At 37.0% G+C, this 21,773-nt stretch overlaps 1 long non-coding RNA gene across 1 annotated transcript in view; it reads left to right on the top strand.

Moving 5' to 3' along the window:
- The first annotated feature begins 12,476 nt into the window (after window positions 1-12,476).
- The window catches only part of LOC118973769 (uncharacterized), a 65,212-nt gene continuing 55,915 nt past the window's right edge, over window positions 12,477-21,773 (top strand). Inside the window, exons 1-3 of the long non-coding RNA XR_005063294.2 lie at window positions 12,477-14,154; window positions 18,335-18,456; window positions 19,523-19,580. This is a non-coding gene — a long non-coding RNA (uncharacterized lncRNA). The remainder of the gene's footprint in view (window positions 14,155-18,334; window positions 18,457-19,522; window positions 19,581-21,773) is intronic.

Below are 21,773 nucleotides of genomic sequence, written 5' to 3'. Positions count from 1 at the left end.
TGTTCTTTGTTCTGGTTACTACAATGCCTAAAGTTTTCAGAAAAATACTAAAAAACAGTGGTGAGAGTGGCATTTGTGAATTGACCCTAATCTGAAGAAGGTCACCATATTTCACAATCGAAAATGGTAGCATCTGTAGGATTGGCAAAAATTCCCTTGAATAGTTTGAAGAATTTGCCATCCTTAGTTTTCTGAAAGTTCCTATGTATGAATGGTTTTTGAATTTTGTCAAAAGCTTTTGAGTGTCTTTTGAGATGATATGTTTCTTTCTTTATTTCACTGAATTTTTGAATGTTAAAACAACTTTATCTTCCTGACAATGATGTATGGTCTTTTTATATATTATTGGATTATATCTGATAATGTTTTAAGTTTAGGATTTCTTCCATCTATGCTCCTGAGAGATATTGTCCTGCAATTTTTTTTCTTCTTGTAATGTTTTCATCATGTTTGGTGTCAGGATTATGCTGCTCTCATAAAATGAGTATTGGAGGAACTTGTGCAGAGGACCTGACCACCAGGGGACCCACAATATTGCACTGGGGTAATTGGAGGCTCTCCACTCCCTCCCCTGTTCTTGGAATGCATGGTCTGCTCACCTTTCCCAAAGTGGGAACTGTTCCAAGGATGTAGCCTTGAGGGAGTAAGGTATTGTTTAGACCAATGAACTGAGTATGTGACTGAACCCAGTTAAAGCCTCTATATAATCTTAAGATTCTGATGGGCAAGTGCAGATGTCTACTTGTCTTGAGGCTGTCCAAGCAAATCTCATAAGTTCCCTTGCTTATTAAAACCCACCCACCAATCTGGAGTGGTCTGCCTCTTTCTTCAGTCTCTCTTTTGCCCTCTGTGTGTGTTGGCAAACAAACAATGAGGAAGTGCTCTTGCCTCCTCTATGTTTTGAAAAATTTCATGTAACATTTGTATAATTTAGTCCTTACATGATTTCTTATAAAACCATCTAGACATGCCAATTAGTGGGAGTGTTCTGATAGAAATTTAATTTCTTTCTTTAATAGATCTAGGACTATGCAGATCTTATGTTTCATCTTTTGGTAAGTTTTATTTTTTAAAGGACTTGACATATGGTAAATTTATTGGCACAAAACTATTAATAATGTTCCTTTAGTATTCCTTAATATCTGCCTAGTCTCCAGTGATAGCCAATTTTTATTTGCAATTTATAATTTCTTTATTATAGTATCATTAATATACAATCAAATGAGCAACAATGAAGTTACTAGATTTCCCCCATTATCAAGTCCCCACCACATTCCCCATTACAGTCATTGTCCATCAGCATAGAAAGATGGCATAGAGTCACTACTTGTCTTCCCTATGCTATACTGCCTCCCCCATGCCTCCACCAACATTATGTGTGCTAATCATAATGCCCCTTACTTCCCTTATCCCTCCCATCCCACCCATCCTCCCCAGTCCCTCCCATCCTCCCCAGTCCCTTTCCCTTAGGTAACTGTTAGTCCATTCTTGGGTTCTGTGAGTCTGCTGCTGTGTTATGCTTTGTTATACTCCACAGATGAGTGAAATCATTTGGTACTTGTCTTTCTCTGCCTGGCTTATTTCACTGAGCATAATACCCTCTAGCTCAATGCATATTTTTACAGATGGTAGGATTTTTGTTTTCTTCTTTTGGCTGAATAATATTACATTGTGTATATGTAGCACATCTTCTTTATCCATTCATCTACTGATGGACACTTAGGTTGCTTCCATTTCTTGGCAATTGTAAATAGTGCTGCGATAAACATAGGGATGCATATGTCTTTTTGAATCTGGAATCCTGCATTCTTCAGATAAGTTCCTAGGAGTGGAATTCCTGGGTCAAAAGGTATTTCCATTTTTAGATTTTTGAGGAACCTCCATACTGCTTTCCACAATGGTTGAACTAATTTACATTCACACCAGCAGTGCAGGAGGGTTCCCCTTTCTCCACATCCTCACCAGCATTTGTTATTGTTTGTCTTTTGAATGGTGGCCATCCTAACTGGTGTGAGGTGATATCTCATTTGTGGTTTTAATTTGCATTTCTCTGATGATTAGTGATGTGGAGCATCTTTTCATGTGCCTGTTGGCCATCTGAATTTCTTCTTTGGAGAAGTGTCTGTTCAGATCCTCTGCCCATTTTTTTCTTTTTTTTTTTTGAGAGGGCATCTCTCATATTTATTGATCATATGGTTGTTAACAACAATAAAATTCTGTATAGGGGACTCAATGCACAATCATTAATCAACCCCAAGCCTAATTCTCAACAGTCTCCAATCTTCTGAAGCATAACGAACAAGTTTTTACATGGTGGACAAGTTCTTACATAATGAATAAGTTCTTACATGGTGAACAGTGCAAGGGCAGTCATCACAGAAACTTTCGGTTTTGATCACGCATCATGAACTATAAACAATCAGGTCAATTATGATTATTTGTTTGATTTTTATACTTGATTTATATGTGAATCCCACATTTCTCCCTTATTATTATTATTATTATTATTATTATTATTTTTAATAAAATGCTGAAGTGGTAGGTAGATGTAAGATAAAGGTAGAAAACATAGTTTAGTGCTGTGAGAGGGCAAATGTAGATGATCAGGTGTGTGCCTATAGACTAAGTATTAATCCAAGCTAGACAAGGGCAACAAAACATCCACGGATGCAGAAGATTTCTCCCAAAATGGGGGGTGAGGTTCAAAGCCTCACCTCTGTTGATCCCCGATTTCTCACCTGATGGCCCCCCTGTGACTGTGCCTGTCTTAGGTTGTTCCTCCCTTGAGGAATCTTACCCGTCTCTGGCTAACCAGTCATCTTCCGGGGCCATACAGGGAAATGTAAAGTTCTCTGCCCATTTTTTAATCAGATTATTTGCCTTTTGGATGTTGAGGAGCATGAGCTCTTTATATATTTTGGATGTCAACCCCTTATTGGATATGTCATTTATAAATATATTCTCCCATACTGTAGAATGCCTTTTTGTTCTACTGCTGTTATCTTCTGCTGTATAGAAGATTTTTAGTTTGATATAGTCCCACTTGTTCATTTTTGCTTTTGTTTCCCTTGCCTGGAGAGATAAGTTCATGAAAAAATTGCTCATATTTATATTCAAGAGAGTTTTGCCTATGTTTTCTTCTAAGAGTTTAATGGTTTCATGAATTACATTCAGTTCTTTGATCCATTTTGAGTTTACTGTTGTGTATGGAGTTACACAGTAATCCAGTTTCATTCTCTTGCATGTAGCTGTCCAGTTTTGCCAACACCAGTTGTTGAAGAGGCTGTCATTTCCCCATTGTATGTCTATGGCTCCTTTATCGTACATTAATTGATGATATATGCTTGGGTTAATATCTGGACTCTCTATTCTGTTCCATTGGTCTATGGGTCTGTTCTTGTGCCCATACCAAATTGTCTTGATTACTGTGGCTTTGTAGTGGAGCTTGAAGTTGGGGAGCAAAATCCCCCTGCTTTATTCTTCCTTCTCAGGATTGCTTTGGCTATTTGGGGTCTTTTGTGGTTCCATGTGAATTTTAGAACTATTTGTTCTAGTTCATTGAAGAATGTTGTTGGTATTTTGATAGGAATTGCATTGAATCTATAGATTGCTTTAGGCAGGATGGCCATTTTGACAATATTAGTTCTTCCAACCCAAGAGCATGGGATGAATTTCCATTTATTAGTGTCCTCTTTAATTTCTCTCAAAAGTGTCTTGTAGTTTTCAGGGTATAGGTCTTTCACTTCCTTGGTTAGGTTTATTCCTAGGTATTTTATTCTTTTTGATGCAATTGTGGATGAAATTATTTTCTTGATTTCTCTTTCTGCTAGTTCATCATTAGTGTATAGGAATGCAACAGATTTCTGTGTATTAATTTTTTATCCTGCAGCTTTGCTGAATTCATGTATTAGTTCTAGTAGCTTTGGAGTGGATTCTTTAGGGTATTTTATGTACAATATCATGTCATCTACAAACAGTGACAGTTTGACGTCTTCCTTACTAATCTGGACTCCTTGTATTTCCTTGGGTTATCTGATTGCTGTGGCTAGGACCTCCAGTCCTATATTGAATAAAAGCCAGGGAGAGTAGGCATCCTTGTCTTGTTTCTGATCTTAGAGGAAAAGCTTTCAACTTTTCACTGTTAAGTGTAATGTTGACTGTGAGTTTGTCATATATGGCCTTTATTATATTGAGGTATTCTATAGCCATTTTGTTGAGAGTTTTTATCATGAATGTGTGTTGAATTTTGTTAAATGCTTTTTTAGCATCTATGGTGATGATCATGTGATTTTTGTCCTTTTTACTGATATAGTGGATGATGTTGATGGATTTTCTAATGCTGTACAATCTTTGCATCCCTGGGATGAATCCCACTTCATCATGATGTGTGACCATCTTGATGTATTTTTGAATTTGATTTGCTAATATTTTGTTGAGTATTTTTGCATGTATGTTCATCAGGGATACTGGTCTGTAGTTTTCTTTTTTTGTTGTGTCTTTGCCTGGTTTTGGTATTAGAGTGATGCTGGCTTCATTGAAGAGTTTGAAAGTATTCCTTATTCTATTTTGGAAAACTTTAGGAGAATGGATATTATGTCCTCTCTGAATGCCTGATAAAATTCAATGGTGAATCCATCTGCTCTGGGGCTTTTGTTCTTGGGTAGTTTTTTGATTACCGATTCAATTCAATTGCATTGCTGGTAACTGGTCTATTCAGATTTTCTGTTTCTTCCTGGGTCAGTCTTGGAAGGTTGTATTTTTCTAGAAAGTTGTCCATTTCTTCTAGGTTATCCAGTTTGTTAGCATATAATTTTTTATTTTATTCTCCAGTAATTCTTTGTTTTTCTGTGGTGCCCAATGTGATTTTTCATTTCTCATTTCTGATTCTGTATGTAGATTCTCTTTTTTTCTTGAAAAGTCTGGCTAGAGGTTTATCTATTTTGTTTATTTTCTCAAGGAACCAGCTCTTGGTTTCATTAATTTTTTCTATTGTTTTATTCTCTCAATTTATTTATTTCTTCTCTGATCTTTATTATGTACCCCCTTCTACTGACTTTGGGCCTTATTTGTTCTTCTTTTTCCAGTTTCAATAATTGTGAATTTAGACTATTCATTTGGGATTGTTTTTCCTTCTTTAAATAGGCACCTGTATTGCAATATACTTTCTTCTTAGAACTGCCTTCACTGCATCCCACAGAAGGTGGGGCATTGCACTGTTGTTTTCATATGTCTCCATACATTGGTTGATCTCTGTTTTAATTTGGTCATTGATCCATTGATTATTTAGGAGCATGTTGTTAAGCCTCCATATGTTTGTGAGCCTTTTTGTTTTCTTTGTACAATTTATTTCTATTTTCATACCTTTGTGATCTGAGAAGTTGTTTGGTACAGTTTCAATCTTTTTGAATTAGCTGAGGCTCTCTTTGTGGCCTAGTATGTGGTCTAATCTGGAAAATGTTCCATGTGCAGTTGAGATGAATGTGTATCCTGCTGCTTTTGGGTGGGGTGTTGTATAGATGTCTGTTAGGTCCCTCTGTTCTAATGTGTTGTTCAGTGCCTGTGTCTCCTTTCCTCTTTTCTGTCTGGTTAATCTGTCCTTTGGAGTGAGTGGAGTGTTGAAGTCTCCTAAAATGAATGCATTTATATTCTATTTCCCTCTTCAATTCTGTTAGTATTTGTTTCACATATGTAGGTGCTCCTGTGTTGGGTGCATAGATATTTATAATGGTTATTCTCTTGTTGGAGCCCTTCATCATTAAATAATGTCCTTCTTTGTCTCTTGTGACTTTCTTTGTTTGGAAGTCTATTTTGTCTGATACTAGTACTGCAACTCCTGCTTTTCTCTCCCTATTAGTTGCATGAAATATCTTTTTCCTTCCCTTCACTTTTAGTCTGTGTATGTTTTTGGGTTTGAAGTGAGTCTCTTGTAGGCAGCATATAGATGGGTCTTGCTTTTTTATCCATTCTGTAACTCTATGTCTTTTGATTGGTGCCTTCAGTCCATTTACATTTACAGTGATTATTGATAGGTATGTACTTATTGCCATTGCAGGATTTGGATTCGTGGTCACCAAAGGTTCAAGGGGAGCTTCTTTACTATCTAGCAGTCTACCTTAACTCACTTATTACACTATTAGAAACACAGTCTCATGATTCTTTTTTATCTCCCCTCTTTCTCTTCCTCCTCCACTCTTTATGTGTTAGGTTTCATATTATGTACTCTTTGTGTATCCCTTGAATGTGTGTGGGTAGTCATTTTAATTTTGCCTTTCATTAGTATTTAGATGGTCGACTTCCTTTGCTGTGGTTTTATGCTTTGTCATTTAAAATAAAAACTAGTGTCAACCAATAATGAATTTCCAAGAGCATAACTACAAAATGACACTTCCACTTGTAAGGGATTAAATTACATACACATTTAGGTCAGATGTTTGGACATACATGAAAATTAGAAAAATGTGGATGCTTTGAGGGAGGACTATATGAAATTTTAGGAGACAGTAATGGAAAGAACTTAGTCTTGAAATTCTTCAACAGGCAAAAGAGGAAAGAAGAAAAGAGTGTTCTAAGAAGAGGAAGAGCAAGGAAAGTGAAAGAGAAAAATGGTTCTTTCCTGCCAATACCTGGAGCTTGGGAATCATATAAAGGAAAGGTGGGAGACTTAGCCCAGGTGTGGCTTTGTGATGACCACACCTCCCAAACCTCAAACTGAGACACAAAGTCAGACAACAGATGTTTTCTGATTCGTGAATTTACTTACTGGAAAATTCTGACAAGGCATAGATTTTAAGTAACACTTGATTATTATTTATTTAAAAAATTGATTTTATTAACAGATGGAATCGATACAATATTGCTATTGGATGTGTGAATAATTGTTGCCACATCTGAAACAATTGACTTCAACAAAATACAAAGTGTGAGGTCATTTTGAACTTGAAAGGTAAAATAAGAAACAATTTTATACATTTATAATTTTTAGCATATGACATAGAAGATACTAAGGGACTTTTCACCTCACATCCTTCTGAGAAGCTCCAGTCCACATTAGCAGTAGAGCATATACAGAGGACAGACAGTGAGTAATTTTCTTTTAAATTTTTTATTAAGGTATGATTGATATACACTCTTATAAAGGTTTCACATGAAAAAACAATGTGGTTACTACATTTATGCATATTATCAAGTCCCCATCCATACCCCAATGCAGTCACTGAACATCAGTACAGCAAAATGCCACAGATCCAATATGTGCCTTCTCTGTACTACACTGTTTTCCCCGTGATCCCCCACACCATGTGTACTAAACATAATACCCATCAGTCCCCTTCTCCCGTCCTCCCCACCCGCCCTCTCACACCCCTCCCATTTGGTAACCACTAGTTCATCCTTGGAGTCTCTGAGTCTGCTGCTATTTTGTTCCTTCAGTATTGCTTCATTGTTATACTCCACAAATGAGGGAAATTATTTGACATTTGTGTTTCTCCGCCTGGCTTATTTCACTGAGCATAATTTCCTCCAGCTCCATCCATGTTGTTGCAAATGGTAGGATTCTTTCTTATGGCCAAGTAGTATTCCATTGTGTATATGTACCACATCTTCTTTATCCATTCATCTACTGATGGACACTTAGGTTACTTCTATATCTTGGCTATTGTAAAAAGTGCTGTGATAAACATAGGGGTGTATATGTCTTTTTGATTCAGGGATCTTGTTGTCTTTGGGTAAATTCCAAGGAGTGGGATTCCCAGGTCAAATGGTACTTCTATTTTCAGTTTTTTGAGGAACCTCCATATTGCTTTCCACAATGGTTGAACTAGCTTACATTCCCACCAGCAGTATAGGAGGGTTTCCCTTTCTCCACATCCTTGCCAGCATTTGTTGTTCTTAGTCTTTTTGTTGATGGCCATCCTAAGTGGTGTGAGGTGATATCTCATTGTGGTTTAAATTTGCATTTCTCTGATGATTAGTGATGTGGAGCATCTTTTCATGTGTCTGTTGGCCATCTGAATTTCTTCTTTGGAGAACTGTCTCTTCATATCCTCTGCCCATTTGTTAATCAGGTTATTTGCTTTTTGGTTGTTGAGGCATGTAAATTCTTTATATATTTTGGATGTTAACCCCTTGTCAGATATGTCATTTACAAATGTATTCTCCCATACTGTAGGATGCCTTTTTGTTCTGTTGATGGTGTCCTTTGCTGTACAGAAACTTTTTAGTTTGATGTAGTCCCATGAGTTCATTTTTGCTTTTGTTTCCCTTGCTCAAGGAGATGCGTTCAGGAAGAAGTTGTTCATGCTTATATTCAGGAGATGTTTGCCTATGTTGTCTTCTATGAGCTTTATGGTTTCATGACGTACATTCAAGTCTTTAATCCATTCCGAGTTTACTTTTGTGTATGGGGTTAAACAATAATCCAGTTTCATTCTGTTGCATGTAGCTGTCCAGTTTTGCCAACACCAGCTGTTGAAGAGGCTGTCATTTCCCCACTCTATATCCATGGTTCCTTTATTGTATATTAATTGACCTTATATGGTTGGTTTTATATAAGGGCTCCCTAGTCTGTTCCATTGGTCATGGGTGTGTTCTTGTGCCAGTACCAAATTGTCTTGATTACTGTGGCTTTGTAGTAGAGCTTGAAGTTGGGGAGTGTAATGCCCCCCCTTTATTCTTCCTTTTCAGAATTGCTTAGGCTATTCGAGGTCTTTTATGGTTCCATATGAATTTTTGGACGATTTTCTCTAGTTTGTTGAAGAATGCTGTTGGTATTTTGATAGAAATTGCATTGAATCTATAGATTGCTTTAGGCAGGATGGCCATTTTGACAGTATTAATTCTTCCTATCCATGAGCATGGGATGCATTTCCATTCATTGAGCTATTGTAAATTTAATTTCTCTTAAGAGTGTCTTGTAGTTTTCAGGGCATAGGTCTTTCACATCCTTGGTTAGGTTTATTCCTAGGTATTTTACTCTTTTCGATGCAAGTGTGAATGGAACTGTTTTCCTGATTTTTCTCTCTCCTTGTTCATTGTTAGTGTATAGGAATTCCACAGATTTCTGTGTATTAATTTTGTATCCTGCAACTTTGCTGAATTCAGATATTAGTTCTAGCAGTTTTGGAGTAAATTCTTTAGGGTTTTTTATGTATTAAAGGCCATATATGACAAACCCACAGCCCACATCATACTTAACAGCAAGAAGCTAAAAGCTTTTCCTTTAAGATTGGGAATATCATGTCATCTGCAAACAGGGACAGTTTAACTTCTTCCTTGCCAATCTGGATGTCTTTTATTTCTTTGTGTTGTCTGATTGCCATGGCTAGGACCTCCAGTACAACATTGAATAGAAGTAGGGAAAGTGGGCATCCTTGTCTTGTTCCCAATATTAAAGGAAAAGCTTTCAACCTCCTACTGTTAAGTATGATGTTGGCTATGGGTTTATCATATATGGCATTTATTATGTTGAGGTACTTGCCCTCTGTGCCCATTTTGTTGAGAGGTTTTATCATAAATGGTGTTTAATTTTGTCAAATCCTTTTTCATCATCTATGGAGATGATTATGTGGTTTTTGTCCTTCTTTTTGTTGATATGGTAGATGATGTTGATGGGTTTTCTAATATTGTACCATCTTTGCATCCCTGGAATAAATCCTACTTGATAATGATGGATGATCTTTTTGATGCATTTTTGAATACGGTTTGCTAATATTTTGCTGAGTATTTTTCCATGTATGTTCATCAGGGATATCGGTCTGTAATTTTCTTTTTTTGTGGTGTCTTTGCCTATTTTTGGTATTAGAGTGATGCTGGCTTCATAGAATGAGGTTGGAAGTATTCCCTCTTCTTCTACTCTTTGGAAAACTTTAAGGAGGATGGGTATTAGGTCTTCACTAAATGTTTGATAAAATTCAGTGGTGAAGCCATCTGTTCCAGGGGTTTTGTTCTTAGGTAGTTTTTGAATTACCAGTTTGATTTTGTTTCTGGTAATTGGTCTGTTCAGATTTTCTGTTTCTTCCTTGGTCAGCCTTGGAAGGTTGTATTTTTCTAGAAATTTGTCCATTTCTTCTAGGTTATCCAGTTTGTCAGCATATACTTTTTCATAGTATTCTCTAATAATTTTTCGTATTTCTGTGTTGTCCATAGTGATTTTTCCTTTCTCATTTCTGATTATGTTGATTTGTGTTGATTCTCTTTTTTTCTTGGTAAGTCTGACTAGGGATTTATCTATTTTGTTTATATTCTTGAAGAATCAGCTCTTGCTTTCATTGATTCTTTTATTGTTTTATTGTTCTTGATTTTATTTATTTATGCTCTAATCTTTATTATGTCCCTCCTTCTACTGACTTCGGGCCTCATTTGTTCTTCTTTTTCTAGTTTTGTTAATTGTGAGTATAGACTGCTTATATGGGATTGTTCTTCTTTCCTGAGGTAGGCCTGTATTGCAATATACTTTCCTCTTAGCATGGCCTTGGCTGCATCCCACAGATTTTGTCTTGCTGAGTTATTGTTGTGATTTGTCTCCATATATTACTTGATCTCTGTTTTTATTTGGTCATTGATCCATTGGTTATTTAGGAGCATGTTATGAAGCCTCCATGTGTTTGTGGGATTTTTCATTTTCTTTGCATAATTTATCTCTACTTTCCTAGCTTTGTGGTCTGAGAAACTGGTTTGTACAATTTCAATCTTTTTGAATTTACTGAGGCTCTTTTTGTGGCCTATATGTGTTCTAATCTGGAAAATGTTTCATGTACACTTGAGAAGAATGTGTATTCTGCTGCTTTTGGGTGTAGAGTTCTGTAGATGTCTGTTAGGTCCATCTGTTCTAATGTGTTGTTCAGTGTCTCTGTCTCCTTTCTTATTTTCTGTCTGGTTGATCTGTCCTTCAGAGTGAGTGGAGTGTTGAAGTCTCCTACAATGAATGCATTGCATTCTATTTCCCCTTTTACTTCAGTTAGTATTTGTTTCACATACGTAGCTGCTCCCATGTTGGGAGCATAGATATTTATAATGGTTATATCTTCTTGTTGGATTGACCCCTTTATCATTATGTAATGTCCTTCTTTGTCTCTTGTGACTTTCTTTGTTTTGAAGTCTATTTTGTCTGATAAGAGTACTGCAGTTCCTGCCTTTTTTCTCCCTTTTAGTTGCATGAAATATCTTTTTTGACCCCTTCACTTTTACTCTGTGTATGTCTTTCAGTTTAATGTGAGTCTCTTGTAGGCAGCATATAGATGGGTCTTGTTTTTTTATCCATTCACTGACTCTGTGTGTTTTCATTGGTGCATTCAGTCCATTTACATTTAGGGTGATTATCGATAGGTATATACTTATTGCCATTGCAGACTTCAGATTCGTGGTTACCAAAGGTTCAAGGTTAACTTCCTTACTATCTAAGAGTCTAGGTTAACTCACTTTATATGCTATTACAAAGACAATCTAAGGGTTCTTTTCTTTTTCTCCTCCTTTTTCTTCCTCCTCCTCCATTCTTTATGTATTAGGTATCACTTCTGTACTCTTTGTCTATCCCTTGATTGACTTTGGGAATAGTTAATTTAATTTTGAATTTGCTAAGTAATTAGCTGTTCTACTTTCTTTAGTATGGTTTTATTACCTCTAGTGACAGCTTTAAACCTTTGGAACACTTCCATCTGTAGCAGTCCCTCCAAAATACACTGTAGAGGTGGTTTGTGGGAGGTAAACTCTCTCAGCTTTTGCTTATCTGGAACTTGTTTAATGCCTCCTTCAAATTTAAATGATAATCTTGCCAGATAAAGTAATCTTGGTTCCAGGCCCTTCTGCTTCATTGCATTAAATACATCATGCCACTCCCTTCTGGCCTATAAGGTTTCTGCTGAGAAGTCTGATGTTAGCCTGATGGGCTTTCCTTTGTATGTGATCTTATTTCTGTCTCTGGCTGCTTTTAACAGTCTGTCCTTATCCTTGATCTTTGCCCTTTTAATTACTATATGTCTTGGTGTTGTCCTCCTTGGGTCCCTTGTGTTGGGGGATCTGTGCATCTCCATGGCCTGAGAGACTATCTCCTTCCCCAGATTGGGGAAGTTTTCAGCAATTACCTCCTCAAAGACACTTTCTGTCCCTTTCTCTCTCTCTTCTTCTTTTTCTGGTACCCCTATAATGCAAATATTATTCCATTTGGATTGGTCACACAGTTCTCTTAATATTCTTTCATTCTTAGAGATCCTTTTTTCTCTGTGTGCCTCAGCTTTGTAATCCTCTTCTCTAATTTCCATTTCATTTATCATCTCCTCCACCATATCCAGTCTGCTTTTAATATCCTCCATTGTGCTCAATGATTGGATCTCCAACTAGAATTAATTCCTGAGTTCTTGAATATCTTTCTGTACCACCATTAGCATGTTAATGGTTTTTATTTTGAACTCCCTTTCAGGAAGAGTCATGAGGTTCATGTCATCTTTCTCAGGGGTTAAATTAATTTTACTCTGTACCAGGTTCCTTTGGCATTTCATATTTGTGTATGGTGCCTTCTAGTGTCCAGAAGCTCTACTCTCTGGAGCTGCTCAGCCCCTGAAGCAATGTCAGGGATCACAGGGGAGCAGTATATTGATGCCTGAGGAGAGGAAAGAGCTGTTTCCTGCTTCCTGGCCCCTGTGCCTGTCTCCACTGCCCGAACCAGTGGGCTGATCACACAGGAATAAGCTTTTGTCCCAGAGCAGCCAGATATGGATCCCTGCTTTCCAAAAGCAGCTGGAATCTCATTCTCTCCAGGAGTTCTGCCTGTATTCACTTTCCAACCCCATAATCACGAGAGTATCATGAAGGCACCATGAAATGTAGGTTTGTGCTCCCAGAGCAGATCTCCAGACCTAGTTATTCACCAGTCCCAGGCCTCCCCTCCCTCTCTGCTCAGTTTCTCTTCCTCCTGCCAGTGAGCTGGGGTGGGGGAAGGGCTTGGGTCCTGCCAGGACACATCTTTGGTATGTTACCCTGTTCCGTGAGGTCTGTTCTTTTCTCCAGGTGTATGCAGTCTGGCGCAGTCCTCCTTCCTGGTGCTCTCTCAGGATTAGTTGTATAATTATATTTTCATATTATATGTGGTTTTAGGAGGAAGCCTCTGTCTCACCTCTCATGTTGCCATCTTTTCAAGATTGACAGTGAGTAATTTTTTTTTTAATTCTGGTATGGTGAGTGGAATTCAGTAACATGAGAAGAAGCAAAAGACATATTGGAAATGCCTACTAAAATGATTTCAAATAGGGAAGATCTATAGTCATCCTAAAAATGTCAGTGGCTAATACAGAAAAACTCAGTATAGTATGCCATAACCCAGGATAGGAGCAGTTCTCTTGAGAAAAAGTCTTATGAACCCAATCAGTGAATATATTTACAGGGAGTACACCTGGTTCAGAACTCCATGGGGTCTTATATCAACAAGAGCAGAAATCTTCATCCTTGCCTATACTATGGAGATAGAATTCTAAGAACTAATTGGCCAAGAAGATTCAGTTTCTTCTTATGACATTTTCAATCATAAAAATTAATACCTGTTTACTGTAAAAATAATATAATCTAAGGTACAAAATAGAAAATTGAATTCAATATAATCCTATGACCCAAAGATGTGGGTCATGGGTCAAAACAGAGGTATGTTGTTCCTTCAAGATTTCAATGTAATAAAGAATTTCCAAACTAATGGTGAACTACTGAGCCCTTTACCTATAAGATCCATTAATATTAATAGATATGAAAAGAAACCAGAAGCTTCTTATGAAATATACTTTTCTTTATTCCATATTTAAAGCAAACCTATACAAGTAATAAGGCACTTCCCTACCAGTATCTCTACCACAGTCTTGCTTTGTCAGATATGCATTTTTTTTTTTTTTTGTAGGTTGGGAAGGAGTGAACTTGATCTGAGAAGAGCAGGCTGGAGGAAAAAAGACTAAAGACTGGTATGGGTGGCATTGATGCAATTGCAAAAACAGATGCAGCTAAGCCAGAACAACCTCATAAAACTTTGGAAACAGAGCTCTTTGAAGCCAGGGAAAGAGGGCTTTCCCTCAAACAGGCAACCACTCTACCTGCTGGAGCCCCTGTCACATGACGTAGGAAGTGTGTACATGTGGAGATCTGTGCAAGTGGATATGGCAAGTGTGCGTGCGGAGATGGCAGGTGTGTATGTGGAGATGGCAGGTGTGTGTGTGGCAATGGCAGGTATGCTGTGGAGATGACAGGTATGAATGTGGACTGTGGAGATGGCAGGTGTGCATGTGGAGATAGTAGGTGTACATGTGGAGATGGCATCTTTGCATGAGATGGCAGGAGTGTGTGTGGAGATGGCAAGTGTGGATGTGGACGTGGCAGGGGTGCATGCAGAGATGGTAGGTATGGAAGTGGACAAGGCAGGTATGTGTGTGGAGATGGCACGTGTGGGTGTGGAGATGGCAGGTGTGGATGTGGAGATGGCATGTGTGCATGTGGAGATGGCAGGTGTGTATGTGGAGATGGCAGGTGTGCATGTGGAGTTGGCAGGTGTGCATGGCTCACTAGTGTGGATATTGGGGTCTACTAACAGGCACTGGTAGCTCTAGGGCACCTTCAAATCACTTTGCAAGAAGCACATTTGGACAAATTGGAGCTGTCATAAGAATAGACTAGTGTATATGTGACTGTCGCTGATCAGCTGGATTATGAAACATGTTCTCCTTTGGGAAATGCTTTGAATCAGAGCCGTTTTCTTGTAATCAAGTTGGACATCAAGGGTTCTGTTAAATTTTTATGTGTTTTGTATTTCTCTTGATATTTAAAAATGTTACCATCATAATCATCTTTCTGTTTTATTGCCCTTGGTTCTGTAAATATTGATTTCCTGGAGAATATTTTTTAATTGATTTACCAATTGGGAGAACCTAATCAATGGTAATTAATGGCAAGTATCTACCCAATCCTCTGTAGTCTATATACTATAAATATGCATGGTTAAATTGTAAAACCTTTGCATTTATTATCCTGAAATTAATATAGTAAATCATATATACATATTATTCAGCATGGATCAACCAATACTTTCTATTACATTCACAAATTCCTTTATTAACAAACAGACCAATCTCCAGAAGTTTTATTTTAGCTAGGTATTTGGGCCTGATGGGCGTCCCTTACTGAAGTAAGATTTTATTATTTAGACTAGGCAGGCCGGTTCTGGTTTAGAAGGCTTTTACTTGATATGTGTGTGTGTGTGTGTGTGTGTGTGTGTGTGTGTGTGTGGTGGTGGGGTAGGGGGCAAGGGGTGGGTTTGCAGGTTACGCCTTTCCCAGCATCCATGAAAGAGTTCATGATATGTTTTCTGAAGCCCTGATGAATGAAATACCCTCTCCCTGCCTCTGTCTACCCCTCTCCATTCTCCCACTCTCCCTGAAAGAGTTATAAATAATGTACAATTTAAAAGTGTAAGAAACATAGCTCTAGAACTCAACTTCTTTGTCTCTGAGTTTTGAATCCTGCTGAGCTTGTAGGAAAGAGTTTATTCCCTTTGCCCCTTCCTGAAGTTGTGCTAGTTTCCTGGGTGACATCCTTTAGGTGTAATGTGTTTATGAAATCTCTCTGGTCTTTGTCTCACCGTGCTAATCCATAAGACTTTTCAGTCTCCATTGTTTTGGCATTACATTTGGAGAAAAGAAATCTTTTGCAATGCTTCCTATTTCATATTTGTTCAAATGCACCATACAAATCTTTCTTTTACACAGGTCTTCTCTTAATGATGCTGCTAGAAAGCTGAGTGAGGGTGGACCCACAGAAGGGTCTGTTCTCTCTCTCTGCCTCTTCTAACCCAGGAGGATCTAGCCAACGAGTAGCTTTGGGTGGAGAAGCAAATTTCCACTTCCAGAATAGCTTGTCTATTCATTCACCTTTCTTTGCTCTTTGGCAAAACAAAAGCCACAAAAACTTACAGGTCTATTTTCTCCCTGACACATACCTTCCCTAAAGCATTGAGCAACAGACAACTCAAACTTAAATAGGAGAAAAAAGAAAGAAAATTCACAGATGAAAATAATATATTTTAATATCCCAAAATATGTTCCAGTTATAATTTTTGGTCCATGTAATACTTGTTATAGCAGGTTTTTAAACAATTCCTACTGTTGTATTTAGCAGCTTAGATGGATGCCCAGACAAGGTATGCAAAACCAGGCTCAGAACACATAGAGGAATATACTGTTGGACCTGCCCACACCCTCAGTCTGGACATTGTGAAGGAAGGTAATGGGAAGCAGCAGCTCTTTGCTCCTCCTGGTTATGATGGTAGAAAGAGCACATATGCTACAGTTGGAAAAACCTGCTTTCACAACTCTTTCCACACACCTAGTTATCTGACCTTGGGTGAGTCACATATTTATGGTTGTCACACATTTGGACAGGAATTTCCTTGACAGAAGGGATCATGTTTGTTCTCATCTTTATATCCTCAAAGACTAGAACAATGGTGGTACAAAATTGGTGTGCCATATATGTGGAATGAGTGTGCATATTTTAATGTTTCAGAACTTTAGCTTTCTTATCAGTACGGAGTGATAATATCAGCTGCTCTTAAGAGGATTTGGTGAAACTCCACATGTAAATAAGTCTGAGAAACTGGAAGAGCAGGCATTCAACAGATGGTGATTTCCTCCCTCCCTTCCTTTCCTCCTCCCTTCTCTCTTTCTTCCCATATTTCACCACTCAGTGAGTATTCATGATCTGTGGGTTTTTTTTTTTTTACAGTAGGCACAGTGTCCCTCTGTCGTTTGACAACATAATCATCAGTAAGAGTATGTCAGAGTTGAGTATCTAATCTGCTAGGCATTGGGCTGTTGACTTTGTTAATTGCTTTAGGGTAAGAACATACCCTCTTCCCCCGCAGTCTCCATCATTCTTGCACTTCACTGCCTTTAACCCAAGTAAATTAACTTCAACTGTTTCTCTTCCTCTTTGGAACATCGTAATCCTTCCTTTTAATGAAACCCAGCTATTTCCTCACTAAGGCTTCTACTTGTAGTTCATCTATACACAATCATTTGCTTTTTTTTCTTAGCCTAAAGTTTTTCGTTCTATAATTCCTCAGGTTTGACAAGTCATCCCAAAGAATGATACATTGTAAATGAAGTTGTATGGCTTAAATTTATATGTATACATTTCACTTTATTATAGCAGCTAAAGTGAAACACTGAGTATGTCCATTTCTATACCTTAGAAGAGTGATTTTAAGTTTTGTTTCATAAATAAGACTCTCCTTTGCCTGCCGATTAATGTTAAATGTACTTATATTTTTCTGGAGTAAAAGTTATAAATGTAATTCAAAATTAAATTTAGCATATTATAAAATCGGTCAGTAAGACAAATAAGACTTTGTTTGATGAATATAAATATTTAGAGTTGGGAGTTCTGGTGTCATTTTGACAATTGTTATCAGTCTCATCAACCTATTTATTTCTGTATTTCACTGGATTCAAAGTTTGGAATGATCCTGATTCTCACAGATAAGTAATTTCAAATGGCACTAGTTATGTCTTATACTCATCTTGAAGTCATAGATGCTTATCAAATATTTAAAAAGCTGGAAAAGCAAATCTGAGATCTTCCCACAAACCAGTCAGTCTGGTTTCATAAACTATTCATAAACATATTGGTGATCTGTGACATCTTTTGAGGAAAACTTTACTGTAGTTTCATAAAATAGTTCAAAGATACTTAATCTAGAATTAGAATCAAACATCGACAATAATTTTCTTGCAGAATCTTTGGAGACAAGTTACATTTCAAGTCATTTCAAGATTCATTGCCTAAGATATTCAGTGTTGTTATTGCCTCAGGTTTTTAAGTTGAAAATAGCCTTTGGAAAAAACTGGAATTCAGTTGCCTTTAATAGGTCTTGTTATGCCCATAATGGTACCATACAATTGTAATGATAAACAATGGCTACCTCATATTGGGATGCATTCTGTGACAATCATTTCATGTTTATACTCTCAATTGACCATCATAAAAACACTGCAAGGTAGGCATTTTATCATTCTCAGTCTACATATGAGGAGAGGGTTATTAAATTGTTCCAGATTAAGCTACTTGTCTTATGTTAAAGATTCAAACACGGGTCTACGTGCCTTTGAAGCCCACAGTTCCCAGCTGCGCATTCAGGCAGTCTATGCCCTTATAAAATGGGATTTTATGTTCACTGAACAGATGGCCTATGATGTCTTGTTTATCTATTGTTTATCAAAAACAAATGTTTTGTATTTATAAATATTAGAATATGAAATGCATTTTATTCTTTACAATTTTTTTTGAGAGAGTGCAATATTTTTCTTTTTTAAAGTCATATGGCCTGGAAAATCTCAAAGGAATGGAAGCAGAACTCCTCGCAGTGTCTGGCTGGAGTGGCTCCAAATTTCCAAGGAAGAGAAAAGCAGCTTTACACCCCTGATGGAGAATGAATAGGTACGTATAGGAGGAATGTTTTTAAATCTCAAAGTAGTAGTATCTGATAAACTTAATATTTCTGTTCCTGTTTTCATCCTTTCTGCCTCAGATTTTTTTTTCATCAAAATACAAGATGACCTGAGTAATCTTTATTTATGGGCTTCAGAGTATACTGTTGTGATTTAGGGACTTAGGCAAGTTAATGTGACAGAGGTCAGGATTTGAACAAAGACAGTCAGATCCCACAGCCTGCTCTCTTAGCGACTGCCCAGTTGTCTTCCATGATGATAAATACTACATTCCCAAGAGCACTGATATCTTAAGCTCTTCAGACTCTACAGTACTACCCAAATTTCGTGGCCCTGGAGTTGTCCATGCAGAGGCTGGGAGGCCACTAGATGAAATGTTGTAGAGGATATTTCCTTACCAGGCAGGAAGTTGAATTAGATGGTCTTTAGGTAGGGTTTAATGCTGGGTTTTAACACTGGGGTCTTCATCTCCTGAGGTTCATGGACTCTAAGTTGGGTGGGCTACAAGAGTTCCATAAACCCTCAAAATAATATGTAAAATGTGGTATATTTATGTAATTGTGATTTTCTGGGAAAAAAATTATAGCTTTTACCATATTTGTAACCCAAGAAAAGGTTAAGAATCACCTTATTCAAATAATGTATTTGTTGATTGTAAATATCAAACTCAAAGCATAACCTATTCTTTTTCTTAAATTAGTGGAAATATTTGAGGAAGATTACCAATTAAAATGGGGTATGATTCTTTAATGTCACTAGAGTAACAGATAATATAACTATACTTTTATCTTTCTGTGTGTTTTATTTTACAATATCTTAGAGAAAAAAAGTGTGTTTTTTTTTCACGTAATCTTATTTAACCCAATGCCAACCCTATGAGGTGGATAGCATTATACTGTTTTGATAAATGAGGAAACAAATTTGGGGCCAGACACAATTCTCTTTGCTATTAGTAGGGGAGCTAAGACTCAAAGTCAGCTCTGTTAACATCCAACCCCGATCATTTTCAGCACTAACATGAGTCATCTTACTATTTTTTTGCCTATTCTTTACAGCTTTATTGAGGAATAATGGACAAACATAAAGCCCCATATATTTCAAGTGCCATATTTGGTAAGTTTTGACATTTCTATACATCTGTGAAACCATGACAATCAATCTAGTGAACACAACCATCATTCCAAAAGGTTTCCTTCAAGACCCCTAGTAATTGCTCTCACCCATTCTTTCCCACCTCCCCATCCCCAGATAACCACTGATTTCCTTTCAACCACTGATAGATTAGTTTGCATTTTTATGGATATACCACAATTGATTTGTCCTTTTACCTATTGATATACATTTGGGTTGTTTCCAGTGTTTGGCTAATACAAATAAAGCTGCTATGAACATTCATGAACAAATATTTGCATGGATATCTTTTCATTTCTCTTGGGTAAAACACCTAAAAATAGAAAGTTTGGATCATATGGTAAGTCTTGTTAAATATAGGCATTCTAATAGGTAAGGAGTAGTGTACCATTGTGATTTGAATTTCATGAATAATAATGTTAAGTATCTTTTGTATACTTAGGTGCCAGTACTGTATCTCCTTTTATAAAGCATTCAAATCTTTGTATTCAAATTTCTATTTGGTTATTTTATTCTAATTGGCTTTTTAGAGTTCTTTATATATTCTAAACTCAAATCCTTTATTAGACATATGATGTACAAATAGTTTCTCCCAGTCTCTTTATATTTTTTTGGATGACCAGAGGTTTTTAATTTTGATAAAGTTCAATTTATGACTGTTTTCCTTTTATTGATTCTACAGTTGGTGCCATATCTAAGGAATAGTTACCTAATCCAAGGTCACAAAGATTTTCTCCTATTTTTTTTCTAAGTTTTCTAGTTTTATGTTTTACATTTAGAACTATGATTCATTTTGAGTTAATTTTTTATTTGGTCCAAATTATGAATCAAAGTTCATTTCTTTAACATGCAGATATCTGATCATTCTAGCACCATTTGTTATGTATATTTCTGGATTCTCTATTCTGTTTCATATGTCTGTTTCTCTATCTTTATGTCTATATCTTGAAGCTTTATAATCTGGAAAAAAAATGTAGTTTCTTCTTTTTCAAAGCTATTTTGACTATAATAGGTCCTGAGCAGTTCTCTAAGAAATTAAATTGTAATTTTTAACCAAAAAGAAAAAAACCTGTTGAAAATTTTGGTTGAAATTGTATTGAAGCTGTAGATCAATTTGGGGAGAATTCACATGTAAATGATATTGAGTCCAACTCCTATCATTCCATTCATTTAGATCTCCCTTAATTTGTAAGCTTTTCTGAAAAAGAATCATCATTCTTGATGATGTTTTTTCTTAGTTTTTTTCTTCATTTATTACACTGGCTATAGACTCCAGTGTAATGTTAAATCAAGTTGGTGAGAGCAGACATCCTTGTCTGTTCCTGATATTAGAGGGTGTAACTCCAGGGGGAAAATACTGGGGCAAAATACTTTTGAAACTGAAATCAGTCAAAGGGAGAAATAAAGCAGGAGAAACCCATTTATTGCTTACTAGCAGCCGTCCACTTCTTCTCCCCTATGTCTCTTACGACCTGGCTGCAGAAGAGGAGGTCTCACTCACCCTCTCTGGTCCAGATAAGCCCTCCGTCGCCCTTGTAGTCACCTACTGAGATGGAGATGGACTACTTCTCTCCACCCCTTGGAAACACCTATTGATATGGAGATGCACTAAAGCCAGGCGAGAGATTCTGGAAATATTGAAATTTCACCCACAGAAGGATAGCATTCAGTCTTTCACCATTAAAGTTTTTTTGTTTGTTTGTTTCCTTCTTAGGTGGCCTTTGGCTACAAAGATTAGGATATTCTTGGTTCTTTTATTGTTTGTGCCTGTTGCCATTTATCGACTGCTGCCTTCTTCAGCATGAAGTCCCGGGTATATGAGGCAGAAACAAAAGCCTGGGAACTCACCACCTGGGATTTCTAGGTCCCAGCATGCCTTCTCTCTACGTTTCAGAATCTCATTTACATATATATATAATCCCCAGGCAGTCTAGTTGTATTTAGTGGAAGGAATTAGGGAAAGAATGTCTACTCCATTTTTCCAGAAGTCCCATTCTATCCTTAAAGAGAATTAAGTATTAATAAAAAAAAACATGTATTTACTTATTTACTGACCATGCCTTTATAGTGACCTCTTCCTTTATTTGTATTGATCCATATTTCCATCTGTATCATTTTTCTTCTCCCTAAAGGACTTTCTTTAACATTTCTTATAGGGCAGGTCTGCTGTAGATG

Source organism: Manis javanica, chromosome 6, assembly GCF_040802235.1.
Source record: "Manis javanica isolate MJ-LG chromosome 6, MJ_LKY, whole genome shotgun sequence".
NCBI classification, from domain to species: Eukaryota; Metazoa; Chordata; class Mammalia; order Pholidota; family Manidae; genus Manis; species Manis javanica.
Note: the sequence above shows the minus strand (reverse complement) of the source record. Positions and strands in the feature narration are given on the sequence as shown.